The following is a 12,273-nucleotide window of genomic DNA, read 5'->3' as shown; positions in this document are numbered from 1 at the left end:
GTCTTCCAGGGACTGGATCTTCAATGGGGAGATCTAGGATATAGGAGGTAGAGCAAATTATCTAATGACCACACCCTGTGGAAGGAGTGCTTTAGGGTTATGAACCCAGAGAGTTTCTGGTACTTTCTAAGACCTATTGTTCAGCTTTTCCTCTCTATTTTGTAGGCTACTCCACTTCCCCTTCAAAAACTTTTTTTTATTGTTGCTTAACTTAATACATTTATATACATAAAAGAGCAAGTTTAAAACCAGGTATTTTTTATTGTGAAATACAACGTGCGTCCAGAAAAGTTAAAAAAAAAAAAATGTATTACAGATAATTATAGAGTGACCACCATGTATGTGATTACTACCTGGGTCAGGAAATTGAATGTTACCAGTGTGCCTGGACACCCTCTCTCTGCCTTTCCTTAATGGTAACAACCACCTTGCTCTCCCCTGACCACTCTGCTGCCATTCTCGGTAATCATCTCCTCATTTTGCTTCATAGTTTCATCAGTTACGTATGCATCCCTACACATATTGTTTAGTTTTGTCTGTTTTTAAAATTTGTGTGAACAAAATCTTTTGGGTCTTTGTTCAATGTTATATTTGTGAGAGTAATCCGTGTTACATGTAGAAGTAGGTTATCATTTTCATTGCTGTATAATAGTCCGTTTGTAAACATGGCACAGTTATTAAATCATTCTATCCCCCTCCTTGAAGAACATTTGTATTGTTTCCATTGAGACTATTACAGACAATGCTACTGTGAGCATTTTTATGTCTCTTGATACATGGGAGCACATTCTCTAGGGGAGATCTCTAGGAGTGGAATTGTTGGGATACAGGTTTTTGTATATCTTCACCTTTACTAGATATTGCCAAACTATTTTTCCAAAATGGTTGAACCAATTTATAGTCCCACCTGCACTATATGGGAGATCCTATTCTTGCATATCCTCTCCAAACTTGTTATTTGCAGCCTTTTAAGTTTTTGCCCATCTGGTGACTGTTTTTACTGTAATTACCAGATAACTGATGAAGTACGTACCTTTTCATACATTTATTGGCGATTTTGTTACCGAAAACTAATTACCTTCTCTCTCTCTCTCTCTCTCTGACACACACACGTAGTAATATATGCATAGTTCAATTTAAATAATCAAAATAAACATCACATTTCATGTTTTGTTAGTCATCAAATTCAAGGAAAATTGTGTTCAAATTTTCTTACAGAATACACTCATTTAATCTGTATTTATCTCAGGCATTTTTTTTTAATTTTGGGGACTAATTAGAAGCTCTTACTCTTGAAATGATTTCATTTGATTTTCCACTTGAAGATCTGCCTAACTTCACCAAAACTTGATCTTAATCCCTGCTCTTAGAGATACCTATTCACTTTATGCCTACTGAATGATATACATTTAACCATAGAGGCTAGCATAAAACTGAACAACTATCTTTCAAAAGAGGCCTACTACGAAAGAAATCTTTTGGAATTATTCTTTGACCTTGTAGATTTGTCTGTTCACATGCAATGAACATAGTATGAAAATAGAACATCAACCAGCCCCACCTGGGTACAAGCAAATGTACTTTTTGCACAACTATATTTAGACATTCAGCAGACTTCCTCTTCTCCCCTCGCTCACCACCAATTTTTATTCTGTGCTTTCCTCCCTGATCAATAAAAGGATAATGAGGAAACATAAGGTATAATGACACTTAATGAGACACTTCTGGGTGCTAAAATATTAGGATATGGGTTTAGAGTCTGCTTTAGCCCAGGGGATCATCTAGAATAGAGATGGCAAATAGGTTTGATTTCATGTGTCAACTCCAATTTGCACTAATGTATGGGAAAAATTCCAAAGTGCCACCTGGGCTTAGGAATGGGTGTCATGACAGTTTAGTCACGTCTGCCATGATGTGGGTAGATAGTGCAGTCACCTGTAATCTAGAGCAGTGGTTCTTAAACTTTGGCTGCCATAAAGGGGACTCAGTCTGAGGAGTCCCCAGAGTTTTAAATACACCAAGCCCAGGCTCCAACCAGACCAATTGCATCAGAAACTCTGGGAGTGGCCCAGGCATCAGTATTTTTCAAAACTCCTGAGGAGATTCCAATGTGCGCCGTGGGTGAGAAGCACAGGTATAGGGCGGTGTTACTTACACTGTTTTCATTATGGATACCCACCCCAGCCTTCCCAGGAAGGCTTCCCATATTCCTTTTAAAATATGTTTTCTTTTCCCTAATTGCCTCATGAAATTTCAATACCACAAGCATACTACATATGTGTTTATGTACTGTATCTGTATATGCGCTTTATACATAAAAAGGGTAAGACTTTGTCACATGCCTCCCCACTTCTAACCCTTAACTAATTTTCACTCCCTTGGGAGCAATACTGGCCCTAGTGAGAATATATGACCTTGAGAATAAAGAGCAGCTTTTAGAGAATTGTTTATAATGACAAAAATAATACTCGGTACCGTTTGAGATTTGGGTGTTAATAATTTACTCTGTGAAAGCAAACATGGCACCGTAAGAGTAACAGTGGAGGCACAGAATTCAGCTTTGTGGCCACTGATCCACTTGGTTTATGTTGTCAATAGTTGTTAGAAATAATTAAGGGATAATGTTAATTGAGCAGGGCTCTATCTGATGTGATGGTCCCCTGCTGCTGGATAAGTACTCGAGGAAAAGTGGAAATGTTTACTTTCCTGGCAAAAACAACTGCTTCTTTGGTAAATATTCCCAATGACTCAGTCATTATTTCTATTTTCCATTATTTAAAAAATTGATGGGTTTTTTTCTGTTGGAGTTTTGTGCCTTATGGTGATGTCTGATTGCTTTATTGTTACTCACCAGCTGTGTAAAACTGTTAGCATGAGTTTTAACCTAGAAGTGGGCATTTGTTCATCCATAACCTATAGTGATATTTACATATTTTCACTTTTGCTTTATAACTAAAATAAACCATCAATATTTTATAAGATACTTCAAATAAATACAAATTTAAAACCTTAGAAGTTAAGGGGCACATATGCAGGACCTGGGAGAACCTAATTCCTTTTCCTATAGTATCCCCTCATCTTGGCAGCTGGCTTAGTGCCAACCCTAACGCTCACTTGCCTTGTCATCTTGGGCAAGTCATTTAACCCGCCTGTTCCTTGGTTTCATCTCCCACTTAAAGAATTGAAAAATATCTGCTCTACCACAAAGGCTTCCAATAAGAATAAACAACATACAAAGCTATTTCATAAAAGTAGAAAGGTGCTCCATATATGAAAGATAAGGGTGATTTAATGTCACGTAACAATGATTTATTAGTCCCCTAGGTTCAATTGCTACCCTTAATTATGGAGCCCGAAGCCAAGATGCTCATTCAGCTCTCAGTGAGATCCCGCTGACAGCCATCCTGCCAGGTCTCATTGGTGGTTTTCACCATGTGTGATTCTTGTTCCTGAAAAGCAGAGGTGGACAAGCCGTCAGTGGGAATCAAGTGGGAACTACTCACACGCTGAATCCTGCATATCATAGAGGGGTTGCAGTTTAGAGCTGTCTTGTTGGTTTTAGAATCACCAGCTCATCCTTGATGTATGAGCACGAAGCTGCCTCAGCATCTCAGTGTGGTCACAACTGGGGTCTGCACACTCTTCCATTGACACCAATCAGTCGGTGCTGGGTCCTTTATTGGAGAGGAAACACCGTGAGGGCAGGACTTGTGGGCTCCTCAAGGAGCCCCTGTGCCCGCAGATTCCTGATCCCAATCACATGCTGGCTGGTGGGAAGAGGGGCTGAGCGTGGGTATTGGATAGTTCTTGAGGCAGAGGAATCAGCGCACACAGAGCCTTATTAATGCCAATGTCGTTATTAACCAACTCTGTCGTCTTAAGCTCTCCTCTGAAATGAGCAGTTCCCACTCTCCTTCTGATTTGTTCTCGGCAAATCCTGCCGGAATCCAGGGAAGCAGGGCTGACATTTTTCTCTCTAACATCCCAATATCTCTTTGCTCTCCTGCCCTCACCCCTTTCTGCTCTCAGAAGCCCCATGGCAGTGGCTTTTAGGACTCTCACGTAGTGACACACACAAATGCAATGACGGTGCCCGAGCTGAACCTGCCATTGGAACACACTGGGCGCAAGAGAGATGAAGATTTCCCTGGCTGCTTGAGCCGGTGACCAACGACCCCTACTGCAGCGGGGAGGACTGCCAGTCGATGTCCAGCCTGGGCTCAGCATTGACAGGCTTTAGAATACATCTAGGGGCCTGAGAAAGGACAGCCAGGCACAGAAGGGGGCAGCTGAAAGAGTGACTTAATAAAGAGCCACATGAGTTACCTCAGCCTTGGGGAAAATGAAGCTTGCTGTAGGAGGCTCCCTTGGCAGGGGCTCCCAGGAGGCATGCCAGCTGCCTTAAAAACCCTTTCTGCTCCTTGCAATTAAAAAGCAACATTCTTGTGCGCCACGCTGTTAAAAATGCAAGCAATGTATTCCAGCAAATATAAGTGGCAGGTCCCCCGATCTCGAGTCCATCTGTGGTGGTGCTTTTCAAACTCTGCACTAATGGAGAGATGACACAGGCCAGCTGGTTAGAGCTGGAGCCTGAGAAGCCGGGAGAGACGGGGGAGTCACAGCCTTGCTGCTGGCAGCAAGACCAACGTGTTTATTTTTTAATGATGAGCACTTCAACACCAGCGGCCTGTTTTCTGTACTCAAGGCCTCCGTAAAGTTCAGCTCCTCTTAATTGGGTGAGACAGCCAGACTCATGTAGCACGGAGCAAGAAACTTGCAGTAGTAGTCTCACAGTTGTTTTAATTTAATTTATTTTATGTTCTTGAGAGAGTTCAGCAAATCGCACACAATCCCAGGAAAGAGAGCTGACATAGCAGTTTCACTGAGCTCAGAGACTCTTCAAATTAGAGTAACTCGCCCAAGTGTCCTCCACATTTCATTTTTCAGAGATCCCAGTGGCATTAGGTGCTACTCTAAAAAGGGCAGCCACTTCCTCTCCCGATTTAGTCATCAGTATTACATTTCTATAATGTAGATAAATCTGGTATAATCTTCACTGCACTTAAGGTTGGCTGTTGACCTAGAACACTCCAATAATTTTTTTTAGGAAATAAAAACCTTCTGGTGATGTTGCAAGTCCTTACAACAGGTATCAGCAACGATTGCTGCTCCCTAAGCCCGAGCCCATCTAAGGCACTGCCACCCTTCCCTGCCCTGACACAAAGTGTTACCTGCCCCCACTCACTCTCTTCCACCCTTCCCACGGAGAACAGGAGATTCTCATACCCCTTCCCTAAATCCTATCCCTCAACCTTAAATCACAGCAGAGCAGAGACATAGGCACCTCAGTTTCCAAATGTTTATCTCCTCTAGTTGAAAAATAATTTTCTAAATTATTGCTGAAACATAACCCTTGTCCTCAATCCTCATCCATCAGCATACGGCATACATGGCAACTACCCAGCTAAACATGATAACTTATCCTGATATTCACCATGTTGATTCACAGGAACTATGTAGGACATCTCTGAACATGCCCATGCTTGGCATACTGGAGCCTTTTGGGTAGAGTTTAGCTCTAGAGCAGAGCTTCCCAGCCTGCATTCTGAAGAGTGTCAGAAAGTGTTAATATGTGTTAACAAAAGTTCCTTTAAAAAAAAAAAGGGTTCCATGGTTTAATAGGTTTGGGAACCACTGAAAATCAAATGTCTCTTTTGGAAATTCTCAATGCAAATTACCATAGTAAAAACCTTCAAAGTTCCCACAGTATAAAGAAAGATTCCCTTTACGCAGCATTTTCCAAACACATTTGACCCCAGAGCACCTTTCACCCAGATACCCTGAGAAAACACAACTGTTGGAGAGGAGGAATAGGCCGTTCCTAACTAAGATGAGGTTAATAATCGGGGATGGATGTAAGTATGCCTTGTTAAATGAAGTTCAGCTATGGAGTGTGCAGGAACATCCTGGACCTGAACTTACAGTGTTAATCATGGCTAGCATTTACTGAGTTCATATGTGCCGAGCGCTGTGCCAAATCCTTTACCTGTGCATGACCTTTTCTCAATTTTAATCCTTACAACAACCCCATAAGGTCAGTAGGTCCTATACACACCCAATTTTATAACTAAGGAACAGAGAGATTACGTAACTTACCTAAGGTCACACAGTCTTTAATGAAGGGAAGAATGAATACTGGAGTCCAGGTCTGCCTGTTGCCAAAGTCTGTGTCCTTAACCAGAAAGTTCTCTGCTTCCCTGTGGAGCTCAGGGCTACCTCCGCAGAGATGTGAATGAGGACTAGTGTGGATCAGGAAAACGGAAGTTGTCCTCAGGGAGCCCTGGGATTGAGAAGGCAGAGGCTTTCCTGCTCCAACCCCACCCAACCCCACCATTGTGACCTACTTAGAATGAGTAACTGCTGACGTGAGGATCCAACTTGGTCGGTATCTCCAGTGATGAGGCCCGAGTTGAGAATTCGGAGCTGTCATTCTTGTGTTTCTGTCATGGGTCTGTGTTGTTCTTCCCACAGTAGGGGCAGAAGCAGAATCTGTAGATTCTGCTTTAATCATTCAAAGCATTACTGTGTGCCCAGGACCTGAGCCCCCAGCTAGCTCACTGTTACTCTCAGTGTGGTCCTCATAGCAGCAGCATCTGGGTACTTGACAGAAAGCCACATCCTTGGGTCCCACTCCAAACCTACTGAGTCAGAACCCATGGGAGTGAGGTGCAAGGAATTGTTTTAACAAGAAACTCTAAAATTTGAGAAGCCCTGATCTGCTTAGCCCAAATCTCTCATTTTGTAGATGAGAAAACTGCATCCCAGAGAGGTCAAGTGACTTTCTCCTGGTCCTGGCATGAGTAGGGGTAGCGCCAGGTGGAGTAGAGAGCTGTTGATTTTACCTGCCTAACATCCATAGCCCTTTGTTTTGGTAACAGTACCCAGATTCTACTTGGGGCATCCCCCTCCTCCTCTTTCTGTTCCTGTGGTCGGAATGGGGCTAAACCAGTGCTTTCAGATTCAAAGATGGGGACATGATCCAATCTGGCCAGAGTAATTGATCCAAACTCTGATCCCAATCTGGCCACAGACACATGCTTCCAGGGATGGGCATGTGACTGAGCCAGGCCAGTGAGACTGGATTATGGGAATTTTACTGGAATCTCAGGAAAGGGAAACTTTCTTTCCACTGAGATTGAGGACTATGAAGATGATACGTAAATGGCCTTGGTATCATGAAGCCTACCCTAAGAGAAGTCTCATAAGGAAAGCATGTCTGGCCTCGTTTGCTCTACTCTGAGCTCAAAACCTTGACTGGGGCTGTCAGCTAAGCCCTGGTTAGTCCAGGGGTACCTACTTAACACCCAGGGGAGATCGTTAACTCAGTATTTTATGATGGCAGACTTGTTGATATGTGACCCCTTGCTCTGGGTTGAGAATTGTGTAGAGTTTACTAAACATAATGATATTCATTAACACTAAAAGCCAAACTGTGGGCTAATGGGAATCTCTCAATCCTCCTTATATAGTGATAATTCTTAACGGATGTGGCCAAGGTGACAGTTCTGGTCTGGACGTCCCCACTAAGCAGAAGTACGGATGCCAGATATTGTGGAATTCCCCTCAACACGCTATAGAAAGGGAGCAGTAGTGTAGTTTTTTCTGTTAATTATTCTATGTTATTAGGTAAATTATGGAACTACTTCCACATATCAAAATATTTTCACTTTGAAATAAAAATCTTAAGTACTATTTCTTCCCTGATCTGTAAAATGGTCTGGATTCAAGAAATCTATCTCCCACCTTTGCTGTAAAACTGTAAGAACACATTTATTGAGCATGATGTGCCAGGTACTATGCTAAAACTTCAGTAGGCTTCATCTCATAATCCTAGAAAACAGCCCTTGGAGGGACGAGTTATATTAGCTAGCATCCTATGGGCACTCACTATATGCCAGACACTGTTTTAAACACTCAACAATGTGCTTAAACACATTAACTCATTTTATTCTCCCATCCTGTTACAAAGATTATGTATTATAATTAGCAGCAGAGAGGAGCTTCAAACCCTGGTAATCTAACACAGAAATTGTTCACTGACGACTGTATAGTACTACTTACAAGGTGCCAGTTCAGATGAACAAAACAGACAGGAGGTAAGACAGATGCTCAATCTCCTTTTGGTGCTCTCTCCAGGTTAGTGAACCAAACACATTCTAGGTTAGAATCCTCACCAGTAAAAATGGGGGTGGCCTAAAATCTCTAAAGTTTGTTTTGGATCTATTCTAAAACACTAGGAATTTTTTTTGCACATGTTTTTGAACGACCTCCAAGGCTGTGAGCCTCCTGAAATGTCTATGTAAGAGGATTTCAGAAGTGTCAGGCATACTGTTTTGTATATGAAATTAGGAAATTTGAGATTCTAATTATATGGCCGGTATACTATATTTATTAGATTATGTGCTTATTCAGAGCAGATTTTAAAGTCCGGGGGTTAATAGAAATTATTATAATGCCCTCTCCCAGAAGGTGCCCCTGGGTGTCCAGATATGGACCATTGTTTCCAAGGTGTGGAAAAGGAAGAAACTCCTGCTCTTGGAAAACCTGCATCAGGTTTGGTATGATATTAAGAGATTTTGCCCTTCCTGAATTGTGGAGGTCATCTCCCCCTCCAGATAAGCCCAGCAGAGTCTGGCAGTGAATCCATACATGACAAAGAAGGTACCTGTGCTTCAGCCCTGGATCTAAATAATTTAGCTAAATGAATTTCCCACTTGTAATAAGATTTTGGACTTTATTTTAATCAGCAGGTTTTTCTTTTGAGAGGAATCTCAAATCTCCCTCTAATGAAGGCCATGCCATGTTTGCCTTACAAGGCCTTGGGAAAGAAATAGAATTCCCTGGAAGAAGCTATCACTTAAGAAATAATTGATTGACTATTGCTCTGGATTTGATTCACTAAGCTAAGAACCTGCTACACGACCTGCAGAGGGCACAAGAATATGAACTGTGTGTGGTTTTTCGAATTTGGTAGTCTAAACAAGGTGGAGATTGTGTAGTAGTGCGGCAGTGTTCTTAAACCCTGTTTTGTTTGGTTTAATGTTCATGAGCCACAGAATACAGAAATAGAAGAGTCACAAATTGCTTTTCTCCTTTGGACAAACTGTTTCAATACCTACAGATACCACCACCTTCATTGTACCCTAGTGGTTCAGAGTAGCACTTTGGTTACAAGGACAGTCCCTAGTAGTCCTTCCAGTTCTTCCAGCTGTCATTTCTCTAGTAATTGTGATATTGAACTCTTGAGCTCATCCTTTTGTTTTTTTGGTTTTTAATGGGATGTAGCAAAAGCAATTTTTCTTAAATTTATTTTTTAATTGGCAAAATTATTTGTGTATATTGTATACAACATGATGCTTTGTATACACCGTGGAATGGCTAAATCAAGCTAATTAACATATCTATTACCTCACTTATAATTTATTTGTGGTAAGAACATTTCAGATCTACTCTCTTAGCAATTTTTAAGTATACATTATTATTAACTATAGTCATCATGTTGTATAATAGATCTCCCGAACTTATTCTTCCTCCTATCTAACTGAAATTTTGTATTCTTTGACCAACATCTTCCTAGTCATTCCCACTCCCCGCCCCGCCAGCCCCTGGTACCACCATTCCACTCTCTGTATCTATGAATTGGCTTTTTCAAATTTCACATATTCCACATATACGTGAGATCATGTGGCATTTTTCTTTCTGTGCCTGACTTAGTTAGCGTAATATCCTCCAGGTTCATCTAATTTGCCACAAATGACAGGATTTCATTCTTTTTTAAGGCTGAACAGTTTCCCATTATGTAGGTATACCACATTTTCTTCATTCATCCACTGATGGACACTTAAGTTGATTCCGTATCTCGGCAATTGTGAATAGTGCTGCAATGAACACGACAGTGCAGAGATCTCTTTGACATATTGATTCATTTTCCTTTGGCTATATACCCCAAAGTGGAATAGCTGTGTCATATGGTAGTTCTATTTTTAATTTTCTGAGGAACCTCATACTATTTTCCATAATGGCTGTACTAATTTACATTTCTACCAATAGTGTACAAGAGTTCCCTTTTCTCCACATCCTCACCAACTCTTGTTATCTCTTGTCTTTTTATATTAATAGTAGCCATCCTAACAGATGTAAGGTAATATTTGATTGTGGTTTTGATTTGTATTTGGACTTTGATTAGTGATGCTGAGCATTGTTTCATATACCTGTTGGCCATGTGTATGTCTTCCTTTGAGAAATGTCTTTTTAGATCCTTTGCCCATTGTCTAGCTTGCATATACCTTGACCTTGACTCAATTGCCCACTTTGGGTTCAAACAAATTAGCTCAGATGGGAGGATGGGGCAGGGAGAAAGTTGGCTTCATATGGAACAGAAGATGCTTTCTGGGCCTTTCCAGAGGCATCCATATAAAGGAGACAGCAAAGGAAGGTGTCTTGTTCCTGTGTGGGGTAGGAGGAGCAACTTAGAGATGTAGGAACTGTCCTCAAAGCAGGGACTCTCACTGTTGTCAGATGGGTGCTGGGAATAAAAGAAAAATAACACTAAGGCCTGTTCTAATAGAATGGGTCATACTTCATGAGGTTACAGTGAAAGAGGGTGATGATGAGAAACTCGAAGTAGTGATTGCAAACTACTCTTTTCCAAAAGTTTGGTGATAGAGGGAAGAATAGTTTAAGGTGACTGCAGTGTTTGAGGATAAGGGATGCCTGAGCGGCGTATTAGTAGATGACAAAGCCATAGAGGATGAGGGAAAACTGATGGTGTCTTTCAAGGTACTTCTTCCCACGAAATGTAGACATGTGTTCACACATTGGTTTATTGGTTTATCCCATGCTGCCTATGTACTAGGGTCAGTACTAGGCTCTGGAAGAAAATAATGAGCCCCCCCACCCCAAAAAAGTCTACCTTTCACTCTCTCTTCTTCCCTGAGCTCCTTCCCCCTAAACCACTTCCAGGTGTGCTTCTGCCTCATGCTCACCATCACTCAAATCCAGGTCTTTCTAACTTCATCACTGTCTTTGTTTTGAGGAAGGGTCACAGGAAGTGTTTTTGTAATGTGTTCCCTTCCCTAGGCAGAGCTCACAGGAGCCTGATGATTTGGTGCCTCCCAAGGGTACCAGATTGACCCCCTCCCTGCTCAGTGATGGATAAGGGGAACCGAGGGGCAGAGTGAGGCTGGCAGCTACTCTGCCCAGCCTGAATGACAGACTTTACAATATGTCCTGGAATTTTCTCATAATAAGGGGTCAGGTGAAGGGGAGGCTGCAGCCCCTGGAAGCTCTTTTTAGTATAACTGACATCAGGAGGTTAGAGCCCTAAGACGTGAATTAAACCCTAATTCTGCTCGGCCCTAGTCCTGTGACATCAGACAAGTGGCTTACGTTTCCTCGTTTGTAAAATGGGGCTAATAATATTTCACTGGAGTGCTTCTGTTAGAACAAAATTAGTGATTTAGAGGTGAGCTTCAAAATGGCCCAGAGAAACTCCTAACGATCCATGTTCTCAGTCCCCAAAGTCTGGAGGTTCCTTGCTGTCTCGGGGAGTGAGGAGAGCCGAGACCAAGCCATTACTAGCAGTAGGGAGTCATTTGTCATCACTAGAACGGAAGCAGGGCCAGACACACTGGAATGGCTCAGAACAGGGGGTCCTCGTGTTGCTAGGTGCCCAGTGGCCTGGGCATGAAATCTGGGGTTCCCATGGTCTGCTGATCCCAAATGCTTGCTGACTGGCTGGCCTATTCTCCAGATAGCTGTTCAGTTTCCATATCTCAACCCAGTATAGGATCCATTAGGTAAGGACATGAGGTTCTAGTTGTTTTGCTTTTTGCTTTAGTCTTTAAATCATTGAGTGGGAGTCAAAAACTCGCTGCCTTGGCAAGAAACCCCCAGCTTTGTAAGCAGTCCTTCCCTGAAAATCGGGTCATAGTGTTTCAAAAGACAATTTTCTAAAGAAAGAGGTTTTTAAAAGAAAACACCCAAACTTGCTGGCATTTTCACAAGGATAGTATTGATCATCCATGTCAACCTTCCTAAAGAACTGTTTGTCTACCTTCCACTATTGCTATTTGCAGTATGTCTTATTGAAGTGGAGGTATGGGGTGAGACTGACCTGTGTAATAAAGAAACCAAACAGAGCTTCAGAAGCATTAAGCTTCCCTTGGGGGAAATAAATCATCACTGGGACTTAGGCCATCAGTAGAAAGATGA

The sequence above is a fragment of the Eulemur rufifrons genome, chromosome 7, assembly GCF_041146395.1.
Source record: "Eulemur rufifrons isolate Redbay chromosome 7, OSU_ERuf_1, whole genome shotgun sequence".
In the NCBI taxonomy this organism is placed as follows: domain Eukaryota; kingdom Metazoa; phylum Chordata; class Mammalia; order Primates; family Lemuridae; genus Eulemur; species Eulemur rufifrons.
The sequence above is the reverse complement of the archived record's forward strand: the minus strand, read 5'-3'. Positions refer to the sequence as shown.